The sequence below is a fragment of the Chanodichthys erythropterus genome, chromosome 18 (genome assembly GCF_024489055.1).
Source record: "Chanodichthys erythropterus isolate Z2021 chromosome 18, ASM2448905v1, whole genome shotgun sequence".
NCBI classification, from domain to species: domain Eukaryota; kingdom Metazoa; phylum Chordata; class Actinopteri; order Cypriniformes; family Xenocyprididae; genus Chanodichthys; species Chanodichthys erythropterus.
In genome coordinates this window covers 33,269,754-33,290,591 of record NC_090238.1, presented here as the reverse complement: position 1 = coordinate 33,290,591, position 20,838 = coordinate 33,269,754, and the positions used below count along the sequence as shown (strand labels likewise).

General features: G+C 36.8%; 1 protein-coding gene across 3 annotated transcripts in view; it reads left to right on the top strand.

Annotated features, from left to right (window-relative positions):
- kidins220a (kinase D-interacting substrate 220a) overlaps positions 1–20,838 on the top strand; it is a 64,520-nt gene that overhangs the window by 23,343 nt on the left and 20,339 nt on the right. The gene's annotated exons all lie outside the window — the stretch shown is intronic.

Genomic DNA, 20,838 nt, shown 5'->3' with positions numbered 1-20,838 from the left:
CAGAGTTAAACTGTGTCTGAAAAAATTAATCTTAATTATGTCAGATAACACTTAAAGGGTTAGTTCACCCAAAAATGAAAATTATGTCATTAATGACTCACCCTCATGTCGTTCCAAACCCGTAAGACCTCCGTTCATCTTCAGAACACAGTTTAAGATATTTTAGATTTAGTCTGAGAGCTTTCTGTCCCTCCATTGAACATGTATGTATGCTATACTGTCCATGTCCAGAAAGGTAATAAAAACATCATCAAAGTAGTCCATGTGACATCAGAGGGTCAGTTAGAAGTTTTTTAAGCATCTAAAATACATTTTGGTCCAAAAATAACAAAAACTACGACTTTATTCAGCATTGTATTCTCTTCTGGGTTAGTTGTATATCCGCTTTCACTCCACAGTGATGCTGCTTCCTCTTCTTCTTTCCTGTTTTACGGTGGTTGGCATCCAGCTTATTGGTGCATTACCGCCCCCTTCTGCTCCGGACAGTGACGCTGCTGACGTGTGCGTCATGTAGTGCGTCCGAGCTTCGTTTACAGTCTGAGGGAGACGCACGCTGTATCCAAGCTATTCTACATTGTTTGTATTTTGGTATTGCTATATTTTTTAAAATTGTGCGTAAGTGTGCATGTCCCGCGAGGATGTCCTAATCGCGTCACTGTCCGGAGCAGAAGGGGGCGGTAATGCACCAATAAGCTGGATGCCAACCGCCGTAAAAACAGGAAAGAAGAAGAATCAGCGTCACTGTGGAGTGAACGCGGATTGACAACAGACCCGGAAGAGAAGACAATGCTGAATAAAGTCAAAATGTATTTTAGATGCTTCAAAAACTTCTAACCGACCCACTGATGTCACATGGACTACTTTGATGATGTTTTTATTACCTTTCTGGACATGGACAGTATACCGTACAAACATTTTCAATGGAGGGACAGAAAGCTCTCGGATTAAATCTAAAATATCTTAAACTGTGTTCCGAAGATGAACGGAGGTCTTATGGGTTTGAAACGACATAAGGGTGAGTCATTAATGACACAATTTTCAGTTTTGGGTGAACTAACCCTTTAAGCAAAACATGGTCAGGTCAAAGTGTCTAAATATTATTTGGTTCCAAATTTTTATAAATTTTACTGGTAGTCCACTGTATGAAGAATTTTTGGGTATAATATGTCACAGTTTAATTTATTTTGCTATCCTCACTAACATAAATTAACTATAGTGTCCTGCTAGTAAAACCCACTAGTAAAAATATACAGAAAATTATATCTAGTGTCTGAATAATTTTTGGTTTGACTGTATGATCACGCTCTTATTCACGCAAATGCTTTTAAACCATTCAGGCGCCATAAGACAAATGACAATGCACTGTCTGTTAATGTTGTGTCCATGTGACACACGCGACTCGTGCGCACAGAAAGACGTGCGCTAGTATCAAGTTCTTTTTCACGCTTGAACAAACACACAAAATTATGCCAAAATGCCAGAGAATCCTCATGAGAGCAGTCTTAAATTAGTTAAATAATGTCTTAAATGAACTTAGAGTGGTGAGAAAATAAGATGCGTGTCAGATCTGCGTCATGTTCGACAGCGGCAGCTCTTAAAGTGACAGCAGCCTAATAACCAGTTGCTGCGATGTCTGTCATTAATGTTAATCAAAGAACAAAGGTAACAGAGAAACTTGTAGCTTTAATAAGGATTAATCTATATTTAATTTCTAATTTATGCAGTGAAGACTGTAAAGTGTTTGATAACTTTATTCAATTTCTGTTAGACAGAGAAGACCACAGGTAAATATGACATTTATTATAATGTGTTTATGTGAAGATTGTTTTAAGTTCATTTAAATTAAGTTAATTTAAAATATTCCGATCTTTAAGTAGTTTCTATATTAATTTGGAGAATAATTGTGAAATTATTACAAAATAAAAACTAATAAATTTAATTTATTAATTGTTTAGATCTTTATTGCATTCATTTAATTTATTTAGTTCTTTATATAGATCTTTATTTAGTTACCTATATTTTATTTATTTATTTATTAAGTCCTAGTGAGATGTTTTGGCGTATTTTTGTTGATGCATATATTGCACAAAAATTCCCATACAATTAAACTGGTTTAATCAAGTCGATTTGTTTTCCAGTGTAATAATGCCTGCAACCTGCAGGTGGCAGTAAGAAATTTCAGTTTCATATTTGGTCCACAGCACAATCCCTATAAATCAGGATGTCTCATTGAGTATGATGTACCATGAAGTATTTCCAGCTTTGATCTTTGCTTTCAGCCACTTACAGCAGGATGTCCATATATGAAAGAAAAACAAAAGGAATGATGCTCAGACGCTGCCTGACTAACAGACTGTCACTCTTTAATAATTGTCTTGTTTACTTTTTGTCGTTAAACATGCAACACAACCACAGTTACGTCTGTTGCATCCTCTCTAGAGCGTTTGAGGGGTGTGTATGTGTGTGTAGATGCTGGAAGGGGAGATGTTGAGGCCGTTAGGTTTGCTGATGCTCAGTGTTTGGCCTTTAAAGGTTGCTCTGTCACACTGCACTAACATGCTGTGACTCCTGGGGCTGTAGAAGTGTCAGAGCATCTCAGTGTCAGCATCTGCTCTCTCTCACCATCGGTCTTTCTTTCCCAGCCCCCATGATGCCCTTTAGCGCTTCGTCTCACCCGTTTTTCTCCTCTTTCATACCCCGAAATACCCTTCATTTCCTCCGTGTCCACACTAGCACTGCATTTCGGTGCAGGTGGGCGGCAGCGAATCTTTCGCTGTGGATGTTAAAATAGAGGCCTGTCACGTTGTTCTGTTATCTGTCACAGATGTTGCTCAGATAAGAAACGGTCAAATCTACTGGTGCTTTTTTTCTTCCTTCTGTTGTACTCTTGAGATCACATGGCCACGCATTTGCTTGCTTTTTATAGAGACGAGGGTGAGTCACAGCGGTCAGACCTACGTGTGTCCATTTGGTGTTCGTTTTAGCAGCCGATTCTCATCTGGGTTTACAACACAAAGCTGTTTATCGGATGATCTTGGAGGGGGTTTAGGCCCGTTAGTCTCATGACCAGAGTGATCCGGACGGGTGTTTGGTCAGTATGTGGTCTGCACTGATGTAAGAGCCAATCAGGAAGCACCGTACTGTCGGTGTGGAAGAGAAGTGAGTGAGTTTCATAGGTCAGCTGTCGTTCTCAATCGCAGTCACAAGGGCTAGGCTTGTGTTCGCTCTTGTGATAGTCTGTGAAGGCCGATGGACTGATATAATTTGCTTGGGAAATGGACGTATTGTGTGTATGAGAGTGTGTGTGGGTGTGTTGCCCAGTTTAGCTTGGTTTTCTACATCCTTCTCCCTTTCTCCCTTGCAAACAACACACACACATAAATTCCTAGAAGAGAGAAGTGGCGAAATCCCCTCTTTGTAACATTGCTCCATGGTAGGTCATTATGAGGCTGAGCTTTCACAGTGCCTTTGTGTGTTTTCTGGTATGAGTGTGTATGTATTTTTGTTTGTGACATTTCTTTCGAGCAGTTTGCACAATATCACCCGCACAAATAACGCCACAATGCAAGACAGACCAAAAACTCGTTTGAGTGTGTCCTCGTTACTATTAGTCAGGATAGTTGATGAGTAAGCTAGTTGATTGAATTTGACTGGTTTGTCTATGGTTTTGTTTTTTACCTTCTCAGACAAGTTGTCTGTAATTATTAAATACACTAATTTATTTATTTATTTACTTATTATTATTTTATATATATATATATAAAATATATATACTAAATACTAAATAAAAAAATAAAGGTAATTGCAACTTTTTATCTCACAATTCTGATTTTTTTTTTCTCGCAATTGTGAGTTTATATCTCACAATTCTGACTTTTTCTCAGAATTGCGAGATTTAAACTCGTAATTCTGGGAAAATCTTTTTTCCCTCACAATTGGATATTATAACATGCAATTGTGCGTTTATATCTCACAATTCTGACTTCATAACTCACAATTTTGAGTTTATATCTTGCAATTCTAAGAAAAAAAGTCAGAATTGTGAGAAAAAAAATTTGCAATTATATTTTTCTATTTTTTTATTTTAGTAAAAGTCCACAATTCACTTTGCTGCCACCTATTGATGAACCATTGCAGCATAAAAAAGAAATTTATGATGTTTAACACAATTTTTTCATATGAAAGTTGGTTTATGCAAGTAAAATAAATCAATTTTGTTTGAAAACATTTCTGAGTAATAATTGTTAGAAATAGAATATGTAGGTTTCATTAGTTGTCATTAGTTTGAAGTTTCAAATTAATTTAATTAAATCTATTAAAGTTAATGGAGTTCATACTGTAATTTTCATATTACGTTCTTATACATTTTATCTAATGATATTTTCAAATTAAATTTCTCATAAATATTGATAGAAATATATATTTTCTTGCATCACACTGTTTTTTTTTTTTGCCATAGTTCTTGAAAAAAAAATAAAAATAAATTTTAAAAATGGACCCCCTCCCCTTTTTTTTTTTTTTTTTTTTTAAAAAAGGGGGTTATCAAAGTAATAGCATGGTTAAAAATAAATAAATAAATAAATAAAATCATTCATTTGAAACTTGTGCATTCACTAATGAAGTTACTGATTAGATACAAAATGGTTTTAGCTGAAAAATATAAATGTATGACTCTTTTGTAAGCTTATGTTCCACCACGTCCAAACAGACTATGGAATGCATTGCTGCTATATTAAAGCAAAAAAAGTTTTTTTTTTTTTTTTTTTTTTAAATTGTTGATCACGATGTTGCGTCTGGCTGTTTATGCAGCATCTCACATGATGAGCAATGCTTTTGAACACTTTTGTTCATTTAAAAAAAGAAAAAAGAAAAAAAGAAATAGTTAAACTTACTAAAGTGTGTCCAGAGACCTCTGTGTTCTAAATACAAGAATATGTCCTGTGTGAACGCCTCCTAAGAAACTGCGCCTGGTGGACCCACCTGACCCTAAACCTGACCAAAAATTATATTTCAAAACTGACAGGTTAAATTGACAACACATATATGCATTTTACAGTACATGCATTGCACCTTTTATAGATTAAAAGCAACTCGGAGTGCTTTAGATATCAGAAAAGAAAATCAATGAAATTGTCAGATTGAGTAATGTTATGCAATGGTGTTATAGTCAAGTGTGAGAAAACGAAAGCATGACTTAGTTTCTTTATATCTTCCGGTGAAACAAAATGTTGTATTTGGGGGAATTTGAGAGGAACTCTTACTCATAGTAATTCATCTTTAGTCATTTTAATAATCTTAGTCTGAGTAATACGTGTTTTTTTTCTTTTCTTTTCTTTTTTTAGACTGACTACTGAAATGTTAGTATTTTGACAACCAGTGTCATTGAAATTTCATGACTCTTGAAAACTTTTTCAAAATCTGTAAATGCTATTGAAAACTTGTGTATAATTTGTCTAAAAGTATGTTAAATTTCATTGTATGATGATAAAATAAACAATAGGGGAAACGATAGATATTATAGATACTTCTGGCCTAAGACTACTACACCAATGAGTGTTCCGTCTTTTATTGTCTGTAGTATGGAAACAACTCTCCAGTCCCCTAGTGATCCGGCCCTTTAATCTGCACCAGAATGTGAATAATCTGTTAATAACATCAGCTTGTTTTATGATTACCATTAAGACTGGCTACAGTAATCCAACCAAGCAGGCGAGAAACACAGATCCCTGTGTCCTTAATAACCACCAGGTCTATAAACCACCTTGACCAGTGGAAAGTGTGTTTGTACCTCTGTATTTAGAGTAAAAAAAACTCACTCACACTCACTAACAAGCCCAACATATTGAAATGAAAATGTCCAACCAGTTACCTTTTTTTCACTCACTTCAGTCACTCTCTGCTTCACTGTGAAGCTTTTTTAGGCCATTTAGTCTGGACTTCCATTCTGTAGGACCATGAGTCACGGTTGTTTTTTCGGCTGTTATTTTGGGCTGAGAATGTCTTAGTTATAGTGAGACACATTTGGTCCGTTTACCATAAAAAGCAAACAGGCGGAAGTCCAAATGGAGAGCGAGCGAGTGAGTTAGAGAGATGTTGTGGTGGCTGTTGGCCATGATCTGTAGTGGACTTTTTGAGCAGAGTCAGGTCCACCGGGAGTTTATTTATGGCACTTTGCTCCGGTTTTGCGCTTGTTACGAGGTGTGGCCCGCCGAGCCGGTTCTGCTCTGACATCTGGTGTCCGGCTTGTGCCAGGATGGTATGACAGAACCTGACTGGGCCGGGTACCTTGCCCAGTCCGCCCTCCCCTTATCAGCCGGCTCTGGCCCGGTAACATATGTCCCTTCCTCCCCTACTCCGAGAGCGGCCCTTGTTAATTAACCCACCAGGAGAGTTGGCGTGGCACGGCCCAAAACGGCCAATCGCTGGAGGGATTCATTGTGAATGAGCAGGAAGGAGGACACGCCCCTTCACCTTTCGTCCACACTTCTCGGCATCTCCTTGGTGTGCCAACACGGTGTGACATTCACGGGTGAAAGAAAAAGAACACGGAAGCCCTTGCGCTTTTCCGAAAGGCTTGTCCCGCTCACAATGCTTCCTGTCACAATGCTCGGCTTATTCATTGAGGGAACAATTGGCTCTCAGTGCTGGGCTTCAAATCCAGGATTTAAAGCGATTTTTAGCGAAACTTTCTGATGACACTCGAAGTGAGTGTGTGCGAGGCTATTGGAGCTAATTAGACAGACTCTTCTCCCAAGTACTGAAACATTAAGATGACATACTGTTCATTCAGGATTACTTTAATTGGTACAATTATTGTAATTTCAGTCGCAATTACGTCGGGAGATAAAAGCGCCTTCTGAAGCACATTTATGTGATTTCCTTTATGCGAAAAGCCTAATAAGGCTTTAAGTAATTCTTCTGAAAAGCACACGGCTTCCTTCCTTTTTTCTGCTCTTTTGAACCATTTTTGCCTTTGAGTTGGGACTTCTCACTTTCCTGAGAATTCACATTTTTGTCACGTACCGGTCTTGTCTCTAGCATCTCGATGTGTTTTCTCCTCCGCCTTTGGAGGGAAGCTATTGTCCATGAACCTGATCCTTCAAGAACTCTTTGGTGGAAGAGGTAAACTTAGTAATTTAAAAAGTGCAGCCATTATTTGCCCAGAGGCTCTATAAATGATTAGGCGGTTGAAAGCCCCATCTATTCCCCAAAGGAGAGAAGACCAATCTAAGATAGGGAGTGCATTTATTGGGTGCACAAAGTGACCTCCAGATGGATGAGATGAGTTTGAAACTAGGGAAGAGGCTGTGTGCTGCACAGAGGGATTTAAAGTCGCTTTTTGGATCGTTCCTGTGATGTTTTGCAGGTCTGTGCCATGAGGTCAATTTTCTTAGCCATTATTGTGAGTAAAGTAAAGGCCATCATGATGTTGGCGCACACATGTTAGGGCGTCATCAAGTGCGCTGATTTTTAACCAGATTACAATGTTGGTAGTATATGCAAATTAACTATGTGTACTCTTTCTCCATATGTTACACTAAAATGCTGGGTTATAAACAACCCAAGTTAGGTTGAAAACGGACAGACCTACACTCTTAAAAAAAAAATAAAAAAATGCTGGGTTAAAAACAACCTAAGTTGGGTTAAAAATAAAATGGACAAACCCAACGATTGGGTTAAATGTTTGGCTCAACCTGCTGGGAAGTTTTATTTAAATCAACTATTGTTTAAAAATTACTGTATTGCATGCTTAAAAGGAACCCAAATAGGTTGGAAATTAACAATTATTAATGTTTAATACATGAAGATTTATTAATATGTTTGAGTAATAATTAAACAATAAACATTTATTAAATTGCTTATTAATAAATGTTCACCTTTTGATTATTATTGTTGCCTCTAGTTGTTATATGTCTGATTTTTAATTTCCAACCTATTTTGGGTTCATTTTAAGCCAGACATATAGTAATTTTAAACAACAGTTGGGTTAAATAAAACTACCCAGCAGGTTGGTAAACTGAAAACATTTAACCCAACTGCTGGGTTTGTCCATATTTAACCCATCTTGGGTTGTTTTTAACCCAGCATTTTTTAGAGGGTAGGGATTGGATTGTTTTAACCCAGCGGTTGGGTTAAATGTTTGCCCAACCTGCTGGGTAGTTTTATTTAACTCAACTATTGTTTAAAAACGACTGTATTGCTTGCTTAAAATGAACTTACAATATGTTGGAAATTAACATGTATTAATATGTTTGAGTAATAATTAAACAATAAACATTAATTAAATTGATTAATAATAAATGTTCACCTTTTGATTATTATTGTTGCCTCTAGTAATTATGTGTCTGATTTTCAACCTATTTTGGGTTCATTTTAAGTCAGCCATATAGTAATTTTTAACCAACCACTGAGTTTAAAGGTGCCCTAGAATTAAAAATTGAATTTATCTTGGCATAGTTAAATAACAAGAGTTCAGTACATGGAAATGACATACAGTGAGTCTCAAACTCCATTGTTTCCTCCTTCTTATATAAATCTCATTTGTTTAAAAGACCTCCAGAAAACAGGCGAATCTCAACATAACACCGACTGTTACGTAACAGTCGGGATCATTAATATGTACGACCCCAATATTTGCATATATGCCAGCCCATGTTCAAGGCATTACACAAGGGCAGCCAGTAATAACGTCTGGATCTGTGCACAGCTGAACCATCAGACTAGGTAAGCAAGCAAGAATAATAGTGAAAAATGGCAGATAGAGCGATCATAACTGACATGATCCAAGATTACATTATATTTTTAGTGATATTTGTAAATTGTCTTTCTAATTGTTTTGTTAGCATGTTGCTAATGTACTGTTAAATGTGGTTAAACACTTGCAGTCTATATAATTCATAAACACAACTTCATTCTTTATAAATCTCTCCAACAGTGTGTAATGTTAGCTTTAGCCACAGAGCACTATCAAACTCATTCAGAATCAAATGTAAACATCCAAATAAATACCATACTTACGCGATTAGACATGCTGCATGACGAACACTTTGCAAAGATCCATTTTGAGGGTTTTATTAGCTGTGTGAACTTTGTTTATGCTGTTCAAGGCAAGCGCGAGCTCTGGGGGGAGGAGCACGAGAATTTAAAGGGGCCGCAGCCTGAATCGGTGAATATTTAATGATGCCCCAAAATAGGCAGTTAAAAAAATGAAAAAAAAAAAACTATGGGGCATTTTGAGCTGAAACTTCAGACACATTCAAGAGACACCTTAGACTTATATTTTGAAAAGACGTTCTACAGCACCTTTAAACAACCCAATCGCTGGGTTTGTCCATTTTCAACCCAGCTTAGGTTGTTTTTAACCCAACATTTTTTCAACCCATTATGGAAATGCGTAGATACGATCTGTAGTTTTAACAAAAGCCCTGAAGCTGTCAAAAGTTAGCAAGATGATGTCAGATGATGCAGTGTTTTAATGATGTTGAAGTTTCATGCCAAAAGGGAAAAGGGGACGCCACACTGCATCATCTGACATCATCTTGCAGACTTTTGACAGCATGTAGCACCGATTTAGAAGGAAAAAAAAAATCACCTTTCCACTGCATAGACAGACAATTTTTATTAAAAGCCCATCTTGCCAGCGGTGAATTACCATTTTAATCACCAGGGGAACTGAAATTGACTCCCAGAACCCTAAGCTGTTGTGTCAGCAAATCTGAGGAGAGAACTTTAATGTAAAACCGAAGGATGTACTCAATAACCTGTCAGCTGTGTGGCTAAGACTGACATTCATGCGTAATGCAACTCTAAGGTAGAGGCTGTATAAAGAGCTTCACAGGAAGACGATAGCCACCTTATAAAGGCAAAAAGCCTCAAGATGTCAACCATCTTTAATCAGTTGATTATTGATATTTACAATAATGATATTTAGCAAGAACAGTATGCTCTAATGGTTCCTTGCTGGGGTTTTTTATGTGAACTTTCTGAAGCACCTGAAATTCAGATGAATCGGCATGTTTTTCCAATTAAATCTATGCTGGATGAAGAGTACACATCATTTTACCGCCTTTACGTTCAAGTTCGAATTGTACAAACACTATGTATCTTCTGACCTCCTTGCACTTCCATTGTTGTTTCCACCTTTTGCAGTTGTTTTCACTGTTGTTTTTTTTTGCTGTTTTTCATCTTCTTCTTCTTCTTTACAGTGGTGGCCCGACTGTTGTGTGTTGCCACCTAGTGCACTCTCCAGTTACTGCAGTTAATTCCAGGAACATGCATAGAGGACACACTCAAAAACAAAAAATGTGGTCAATATGTGTATATTATGATTGATCAAACGGATCTGTTTTGGATGTTTGATGTCTTTTGGGATGTTTAAAAATAGAATGTTGCCACTATTATCAGTTTACTGTCAATCTGCTTGATTATTATTGGCCAAAGCTACTCTCAAAGCATAACCTGCCAGTAACCAACATCATTAGACTTACAGTAGTTCTATAAATATCTATTGTTTTCCAGTGTAACTGTGTTCCACTGCTGCTCTGGGGCAGCACTCAGCTTTCATGAATGGGGGAAAAAAATCCCATGAAAGTTCATTAGAGTTTTTTTTTAGCTTCTGGGCAAGATGCTTTTGTTTACAGATGGATTTACTCATTTCTGGGAGTTTGGCTGCCAGTTTGGAGGTTTCTCTGGGTTCTTGCACTGCCTCGTTTATTTCAGTTATGTATTTGTGATTTAGAACAGCTTAACTCTGCCAGAGATAAAAATGAACTAACTGAATAAAATGTGAATAAAAGTCTACCAATATCTAAATAAATAAAACATCTGCCAAGGTCATTCTCCATCCCCCAAGAGACCATCATATACAAGAAATCTTTGGATGTTTCATTGATTGATGGCCACCACTCCATATGCCCAACACCCCATGACCTCCACCATCCACCTACCATACGAAATCTGTCGGCTGGTGACGGCGACTGTTGTTCTTTTCGTGGTGGGCACATTGATTCTCTGGGCCCCTTATTGAGGCCAGGGTGGCATCACCATGTTTGTGCCTCATTGAGCGTCCTCAAACTGTCCACACAAGGGTGGCTGTAAGCAAAGTCAAGTGCCACATTCAGCACCCGGTCAAAGGGGAAAATAGTGGGAGAATTATACTCTTCCCGTCAGCTGCTGTGTGTGGGAGTCTTTGAAAAAGAAGAGAAGGAACGGGGGGAAAAAAAAAGGGCTAAGCCAGCTTTGGGATCGATTAGCTTTTGGATAAACCCGACGAGAGACATCTCAAGTGCTCAATATTTAAGGCGGCCACGCCGCTAGCCTGAACGATGCAACACGGGTGTGATCAATAGCAGTATTGTTTGAAACGCCTTTTGTATTCTTGATGTTCTTTTATCTTTGTGTGCACTTCTAAAATGGCAAGTATCTTGAACGGCAATTAATTTCCCTCATTCCCAGTGCTTCCATGACAGATGAATGATAGCACTTTTTTCCTTGGCAATTTTCTCTTGTAGCAAAGGCAAGAATGTCAAAAGTAATTGCTAAACAAATCACTTGATGTTGAAGCCAACTTCTCCCACCAGCTTCAAAAGCTCTTTTTCTGGTGGAAGAATTACATCAGCTTCAATTGATTATAAATAGTATTCTAAGCATGCTGATGTATACAGCTGGTGAAAGATTAGCCTTCCGCTGGCCACGGCATGATGTTTGTGTGTGTAACTATGAATAGTTGAATACAAATACTTGCTATAGTATAGTGTGTTCGAGGTGGAATTAGCTTGCTTAATCCACTGCCTACCGTTTCTCATAAAATTAGCTGCAAATGCACATATCATATCCGTAACCATCAAACACACATCTCTACTTTTGGCAGTTTTGAGTTTTTATCATAGACAGAATACACTAAATGACTACTTCCTGTTGTTTGTGCATTGAAATGACCAATGAAAAGATGTTTAATCAGGCAAAATGTTTAACAAGAATCTCAAAACGGCCTTAAACCATGTCTCTCAACTTTGATTTGAAGAGCATCTTTGCAAAATGCGAGTTAAGGTGCGGTCACACTGCACTTTTCGTTCCATTGACTTCCATTCAAACACATGCAAATGCGTCAGACCGGAAATGTAAGCTCGTGCGAAAAATGTTGCATTTCGCTGCGTTCCAAAGTTCAAGTTTGGTGAACTCTGACCTGCGAATTCGCATCACGTGAAGACGTGCGACCAGTAGAAGATCGATTCGTCATGGCATGACCTCTTTGCTGAATTAAAAGAATTATATTTTTGCAGTAAAGTCCAGTAGGTTCTATATTTTTACATTTTAAATGTATTACTTTAAGTTATGTGTTGAATTCATGTTTATAAAAAAGACGCTGTAGACCGTGACGTCATATCACGACCGTTACAGCATGCGAAAAAATTTCGCACGTTCAAAGTCTAGTGTGACCGCGGCTTAAAACGCGAGTAAAAGATAATGCTGAATAAGCAAAGAAAAATAATGTTCACACACTTTAAATTGCAGCTCCAAAAATGTATTTGCAACATTTTGACCAGTCAGGTCTTCATCAGGCACATTAGTCCTCTGATCTGTATTTGACTGATGACAGCAGTCTCTCATCACCTCATCACATATTTTAATGTTAATATTATAATAGTATTTTCAGTAGCCATTGCTCGAGTCCTCAGTGTCACATGATCCTTCAGAAATCATTCTAATATGCTGATTTGGTGCTCAAAACATATTCTTGTTATCATCAATGTTAAAAACAGTTGTGCTGCTTAATATTTTTGTGAAAACTGATACATATTTGAGTAGAAATTTATAAAGTTCAAAAGAACAATGTTTATTTAAAAGCCTTTTGTAACATTTATAAATGTTTTTTAAAGTCACTTTTAATCAATTTAATGCATTCTTGCAGAATTAAAGTATTAATTTCTTTAAAAAAACAACAACATAATGACCCTTTTGAATATGCATATTAAAATCCTTTTGTAACAGTATATGTATTGTTACATTGGTATTTTTTTCTATGCATGGATTTATTAAATTATAAAAAAAAAAAAAACTGTTTGAAAATAAATGTTAAATATTTTGAAATGAGATTCTTTGCCCAGCCCTTCTCATGACTGTCTGATTATTTGTAGCCATGCCCTAGCACACATTGGTTCAACAACAACAAAAAAATGTTAACATTTTCCACTAGAATTTTTAACTTAAAGGTCCTATTCTTCGTGATCCCATGTTTCAAACTTTAGTTAGTGTGTAATGTTGTTGTTAGAGTATAAATAAAATCTGTAAAATTTTAAAGCTCAAAGTTCAATGCCAAGCGAGATATTTTATTTAACAGAAGTCGCCTACATCGAACGGCCAGTTTGGACTACATCCCTCTAATTTCTTCTTTAATGACGTCACTAAAACAGTTTTTTGACTAACCTCCGCCCACAGGAATACACAAGAGTTGTGTTTGTAGAGTGTGTTTGTCGCCATGTCGTCAAAACACTGTTATTTTCAACCCGCAGTCCAATCACCGGGTCTGATTCCGGCTCAAATTGATAGGGTAAAATTAAAGACATGTTTACAATAACACTGAGCGCATGCATCTCTACCATAGACTGTGATCTCCACGTTATGGTAAGAGGTGTGACTTCTCCAGGCACGGTGCGCTCAGAGCTGTCGAATCACAACACAGGAACAAACCGCTGGCACAATCAGAACTCGTTACGTATTTCTGAAGGAGGGACTTCATAGAACAAGGAAGTCATCAGGCCGTTTTTATGACAGTGGAAACGGCGGTATACAGATAAGTAAATTATGTGAAAAATACTGGGGTTTTTTTACACGCGAAACATGAACACATGTTATATTGCACACTATAAACACAATCAAAGCTTCAAAAAAACACGAAAAACGGGACCTTTAAGCCAATTGGGAGAATTACATTAGTTCAAAGTAATATTTTGAGTTGATCCAACATAATGTTTTAAGTAAGGTGACGACGTTTTTTGGCCACAATAAAACGCATTTCTAAGTAGCATGGACTTAAAAATTGTCAACATGAATGCAGCTATTTAAGTTGATCCAACATAATGTTTTAAGTAAGGTGAAGACGCTTTTTGGACACAATAAAACGCATTTCTAGTAACATGAACTTACCAAGCACCGCTTGTCACCATGATGGTAAATCTCCAAAAACCCACATTAACAGAAACTCTTCTAAATTAGCATAACAAAACACTAATTACTGCTAAATCTCCCTTACCATTAATCTTGTGCAAAAAACATTATATAACACTTAATTTTAGCATTTACTCTCCCTTTCATGTGCCATGGGCAAAGCATGATGGGAAATATAAATCCCAGTCCAGTTTCACTTAACTTAAGTTCATCTAAATTAAAAGAAGTGTTCATAAAACTCAAAACAATGAAACAGATTGTATTTTACATTAACAGAACTTTACATTTTTGATTAACTGAAAATGTGAAACTATGACAAGTCATGATAGTATATCGAATCAATAGGAATAATTTGTGTGTCATCCAAGCTCAATAAAATAACAATTACAAGTAAAAAGTCTAACAGCATTTCAGAACTTGATTTTTTTTATTTCACAACAATATATATATATATATATATTTAAATAATGACTAAAGGTCCCCTGAATTAATTTTAGAGTGAAGTAAGCACACACACGCTCTGACACATTGAGCTGCGGTGCTCATGTGGGTGATGAAAGTTCGAGTCCAGCTTGTGTCATTTCCTGATCTCATTCTCCTCTGCTCTTCCCCTTATTTTAATAAGACTGCAAAAAGTACAGAAAAACAACGCAGTCTGACTAACACAAAAGGCTGAAGTAAAGGGAAAGGGAACCAGCATATGAATTTGTGTCGGGAGATGGCCGGCCTGGGTCTGGCTGAGAGTGAAAATTCCCCTCAAGACCTGCAGATGTGTCTCTTCCTCCTTGTCTGGTTAGTCTTGTTTTAGCCAGTCATTGGAATGACTTCGTCATTCTGGTGTTTATGGACGCCTCAAATGTTTTAGTCTGGGTGTTGTGTTTGGACGAGGCTTGTGTCGGGGTGTTTGTGCTGTCTCACTACTTGCCAGATTAAATACAGCAGTTTTCTCATCAACTGCTCACTGCACACTATTGAATGTATGTGTGTGTTTGTTTTAGTATTCCATAAACAAGTCAATGACAAACATCTCTATTTAGAATTACATGATTACAAACCCTTCATTATGGACGTCCAATTCAAAGTTTCTACTATGAACTAATATTGTGGGGCACTTTGTGCTGTCATTACAGCTTTACAAAAAACTAGACCCATTTGGTTATTTTCAGTGACCCTCCCAGCCTCATACTCACCAGTCCCAGAGCGACACCCCTTAAGCACCACCACATTCACTAATGCATGTAGTATGCATCTGATCTAAGCTGCTTAATCGAGAGCGTTCTGAAAGACTGCTTATGTGTGTGTTATCAACATGTCAATTTTTTATAAGCAACACAAGACTTTAATAGCCAATGACATTTACAGCTGGAGAGACTGGACTGATTTTCTACTGTTTAGTGTCAATCCCCATCTAACTCAGCCAGTTAAGATTTAGCCTTAGATGTTATATGAATGTGGTCCCTGGATCATAGGTTTATCAGCTGGCAATTTTCAATGCCTTTTAAGAGTGCAGGTTCCAACTATTATTAACAATAATGGAAAGATGAGGCTTATCAGTATGTCACAATATCGCCCTGTTTGGACATCCGTTTTGCACCATTTCCTGCCAGTCTGTCATCATAGTTATGCATTTCGATCGATTCACAAGCTTGCATTCGATTTGATTTGTTATTTTGTACATTTGGCAAATTTTCTCAAGAAAAAAAATCATCTAATGGTGTAAAACATGCATGGGAATCAGTTGGTACTACATTTAATATTGAAGGTTAAAATTAACTGATTTGAACTTAACTTACACTTAAGGACATTTTTATAATAATAAAGTAATAAAGTAGGCCTATTAACTTTAAAATTATTTCTACTCCAATGAAACAAACATTTAAATGGTGGCTGACAACTTTTATTCAAACACGCATTATATAGGCTATTAATGAACATAAAAAATTATAATTAAAGGGTAAGTTCACCCAAAAATGAAAATTGTCATTTATTACTCAACCTCATGTCGTTCCACACCTGTAAGACCTCGTTCATCTTCAGAACACAAATTAAGATATTTTTGATAAAATCCGACAGCTCAGTGAGGCTTCCATTGACAGCAAGACAATTAACACTTTCAGATGCCCAGAAAGCTACTAAAGACGTATTTAAAACAGTTCATGTGACTACAGTGGTTCAACCTTAATGTTATAAAGCGACCAGAATATTTTTTGTACGGCAAAAAACACAATAATGACTTTTCAACAATATCTAGTGATAGCCGATTTCAAAACACTGCTTCATGAAGCTACATAGTTTTACAAATCTTTTATTTCGAATCATTAGTTCGGATAGCGTATCAAACTGCCAAAGTCATGTGAACTATCGAAGCTGCGAAACACTTGTGACGTAACAAAGCCTCTTTTACTGAAATCACGTGACTTTGGAACCACTGATTCGAAACAAAAGATTTTCGTAAAGCTTCGAAGCAGTGTTTTGAAATCGGCCATTACTAGGTATTGTTGAAAAGTCCTTATTTTGTTTTTTGGCGCACAAAAATATTCTCTTCGCTTTACCACTGTAGTCACATGATCTCTTTTTAATATGTCTTTAGTAGCTTTCTGGGGATCTGAAAGTGTTAATTATCTTGCTGGCGATAGAGGTCTCTCGGATTTCATCAAAAATATCTTAATTTGTGTTTTGAAGATGAACAAAGATCTTACGGGTGAGGAGCAACATGAGGGTGAGTAATAAATGACAGAATTTTCATTTTTGGTTATACTAACCCTTTAATATGTAATATGATGTATATATTTACCTAAATGCTCCTATCTAGATTTAATTTTTCTGGCTGACTGAGTTTATGGGTACTCAATATGTTTGTTCTGAGGTAAATGTGACATTACATTTGTTTGTTTACAAGCTTTTTTTATTAACGTCTTTCCGCAGTTGAAACACTGAGCGATTACATGAGACATGATACAGATTTGAAGTTGTACGGTATCTTTTAACATACCTTCAGATGTTCATTCATGTTTATTTTGCTTTGAACGCGCTACTGACTGTGCGAGACTAAGCTTGCCTTTAGAAAACACCACTAATTCCGAGATCATTAATTGAATATGTCTCACAGACACATACTTGGCTATGAAGAGCTGTTTAATATTTCTAAATCTTTCTTAAATGTTCTTCCTCTGTAAAGCAGGTTCCTTCTAAGCAGAGACAGTGGAAAGTGTGTGTCTTGTGACAGAGGAAGTTGGTTCTCTAGAGAGGCTCTTGTCACTGGCTCCTGTTTGTCTGTGAGCATGCTCACACACACATACAAATAAACAAGCCCAGCTGGATTTCGGAAGAGACACAATCTGCCCATTTCTGCTTAATCCAGTGCGTGGGAAATGAACCAAACCTCTCTCAGCAGCACACGTCTCTCTTGTTCAGCCCTTCTTAAAGTGATGCTTCTGCATGTGTGTGTGTTGAACAAACAAGCAAGCATGTGTTTGCGCTCAAGTTCGATCTTTATGTTGGTCACGTCCTTGAGCTCCACCCTAAGTACGAGACCTCTACCTAATGTCCATCATGCGGAAGGTCAGCTGACTGTTAGCACAGCATCCTACTCTGACCCGCTGACACACAGGCCTGCTGTAGCACAGTGTGGGCCTTTGTCCAATGACTTCAACATCTGCTCTCACACCCAGCCACTCGCTCGCCCTCCAACGCACACACTTCTCGACTGAAATTATGAGTCATTTGGTGACGATCGCCATTTATACAGTCATCAGAGGATGATGAGACCAAAGCAATTAACTAAAATGGTCTTCTAAACTTTTGGAACATGATATTTAAACATGCCATCCAGGTCATAATGACCGTAACACTATGGTCTAACCAACAACAAGCTTTTTTTCTGTCCACGCTGAGAGCAAAAATGCTGTGCAATGCAACAAAATGTCATGGTGAAATCTTGACAATATTTCACTGGTGCACAGAAAGGCATAATAAAGATTATTAAAACTTTTTTTTTTTTTTTTTAAGAGCTTTACACTGTAAAATTATATTTTACAAGAAAATACTATTTTAGTTTTTCTACTTAATTACGTGTTTAATTCAATGTGTTACTTGTTTCTGTGAAATTATTTGTGAAATCTACTACAAGTTCTGAGTGAAAATGGTTTCAAAGGAAAACTTACGCCACAATTGACCAAAATAACATCACGGGCTGAATCAGCAAAACTATATGGTTTGTATATTAGATCTTTTTGACTACCCTAATAAGAAGGCTTTTTGTGCCCCTGTACCACCTTTAATGCACTATCATGGTATAATTCAAAATGTTTTTTTATTTTTATTTCATTTTAGTTGTAGTGTAATTTAATTAAGTTAATTTTGTTTTAACCAGTCTTACTATTGAACTAAAAATAAAACTATTAAAAGTAACTTTTTGTAAAAAACTGAAATAAAAATAATTAAAGGTGCCATCGAACGTTTTTTTACAAGATGTAATAAAAGTCTAAGGTGTCTCCTGAATGTGTCTGAAGTTTCAGCTCAAAATACCCCATAGATTTTTTTTTATAATTTTTTTTTAACTGCCTATTTTGAGGCATAATTAGAAATGCGCAGATTTAGGCTGCGGCCCCTTTAATTGCCCGCGCTCTCCGCCCCCTCCCGAACTCTCGACTCTATCATTGCATAAACAAAGTTTACACAGCTATTATAACCCTCAAAATGGAGCTTTACAAAGTGTTCGTCATACAGCATGTCTAATCGCGTAAGTACGGTATTTATTTGGATATTTACATTTGATTCTGAATGAGTTTGATAGTGCTCCGTGGCTAAAGCTAACATTACACACTGATGGAGAGATTTATAAAGAATGAAGTTGTTTATGAATTATACAGACTGCAAGTGTTTAAAAATGAAAATAACGACAGTCTTGTCTCTGTGAATACAGTAAGATGGTAACTTTAACTACATTTAACAGTACATTAGCAACATGCTAACAAAACATTTAGAAAGACAATCTAAAAATATGTTATCATGGATCATGTCAGTTATTATCGCTCCATCTGCCATTTTTCGCTATTGTTCTTGGTTGCTTACCTAGTCTGATGATTCAACTGTGCACAGATCCAGACGTTAATACTGGCTGTCCTTGTCTAATGCTTGAACATGGGTTGGCATATGCAAATATTGGGGGCGTACATATTAATGATCCCAACTGTTACGTAACAGTCAGTGTTATGTTGAGATTCGCCTGTTCTTCGGAGGTCTTTTAAACAAATGATTTATATAAGAAGGAGGAAGCAATGGAGTTTGAGACTCACTGTATGTCATTTCCATGTACTGAACTCTTGTTATTCAACTATGCCAAGGTAAATTCAATTTTCAATTCGATGGCACCTTTAAAGCTACATAGAAATATTAAGACTATAAAAAATGACACAAGCACGTAACAAAATTACCAATACATGACTACCTCAAAGTTAAAGTAACTTAATTTTTTTTTTTTTTTTTTTAATCCCACCCACGGACAGTCGGATCATCATACTATTATTAACTGTAAGGGTTTATCACTGAAAATTGTATCGTACTTTGTCTACTCTTTAAACAGCATTATGGTAAAAATGGAGCACTATAGGACGGCTTTCTTACCTGCACACGACAATCAATCGACTGTTGACTACAAACATTGTTTTTTCAGATTTTCTAACATGCTGTTCTGTCCGTATTTCAGTTCTTTGCAACCTTTAGCCGCTGCCTACAACACACTGGAAACTGAGAGTAACTCATTTACGTTAAACGTTTACTCTTTGACTTTTGACTAATTTTGACACCATTATGACTAAAAGTGTTGCTTTGTTTTATCTACTGAGGACACCATATAAACAGTCATGGTATATCAGGTCAGAGGTCATTTGATGAACTTACCATTTTAGACGCTCCCTCCAGGTGTGTATCGTCTCACATTTAGTTATCAGTGTTTGTTTACACTGCCTCACCATTTCAGTTTAGCAACAGGTCATCTGAGTGTCATTATGTCAGCTCTCTCCTGCCCAGTTTAAACAACTAAAATTGGATTACTTAAACCGGTGTTATGGGACGGGGCCAAGCACTGAGCTCACCCTCTTCACGGTGCAATGATCAGTATGGAAATAAGAACTTATTGTGCCCTTATGTCGACCAATAAAAAGATTCAAGCTAGCTTTTCTTACCATAGAGACAAAGCATGGGCTGGGGGCAGATAAGAAGATAGAGGAAGAAATATGGGGTGTGCAAAATGTCTGCGTTCAGCAGAAACAAATCTTCAGATTTATTTGATATGAATTCCCACGCTCAATAAGATAAATTGCAATGGGAAAGCATTTATCTGACAATGTGGTTTATGTGCAGTAGCCACATGTGTTCAAAAACTTGGGCTAAGAGTGAATAGTGAGATGCAATTTATTAATACACATTAAAGCAATGTGACCATCCATCAATCAGACTATATCAGTGTCAGAAATGAACCCCCAATGTTTACATGCTGGAACTGATTTTCATGGGCAGTTTGTCTTTATTGGGGGAGTTATATATGTAATTATGTTATTATTAATATAGTATAATATTTAATTGTACATTAATTTGCATCAACTCCCACTCTAACATTTTAAATATCTGGGACATTTTTAGCTCTGAAAACTTGTTGAATTTCTGAAACTG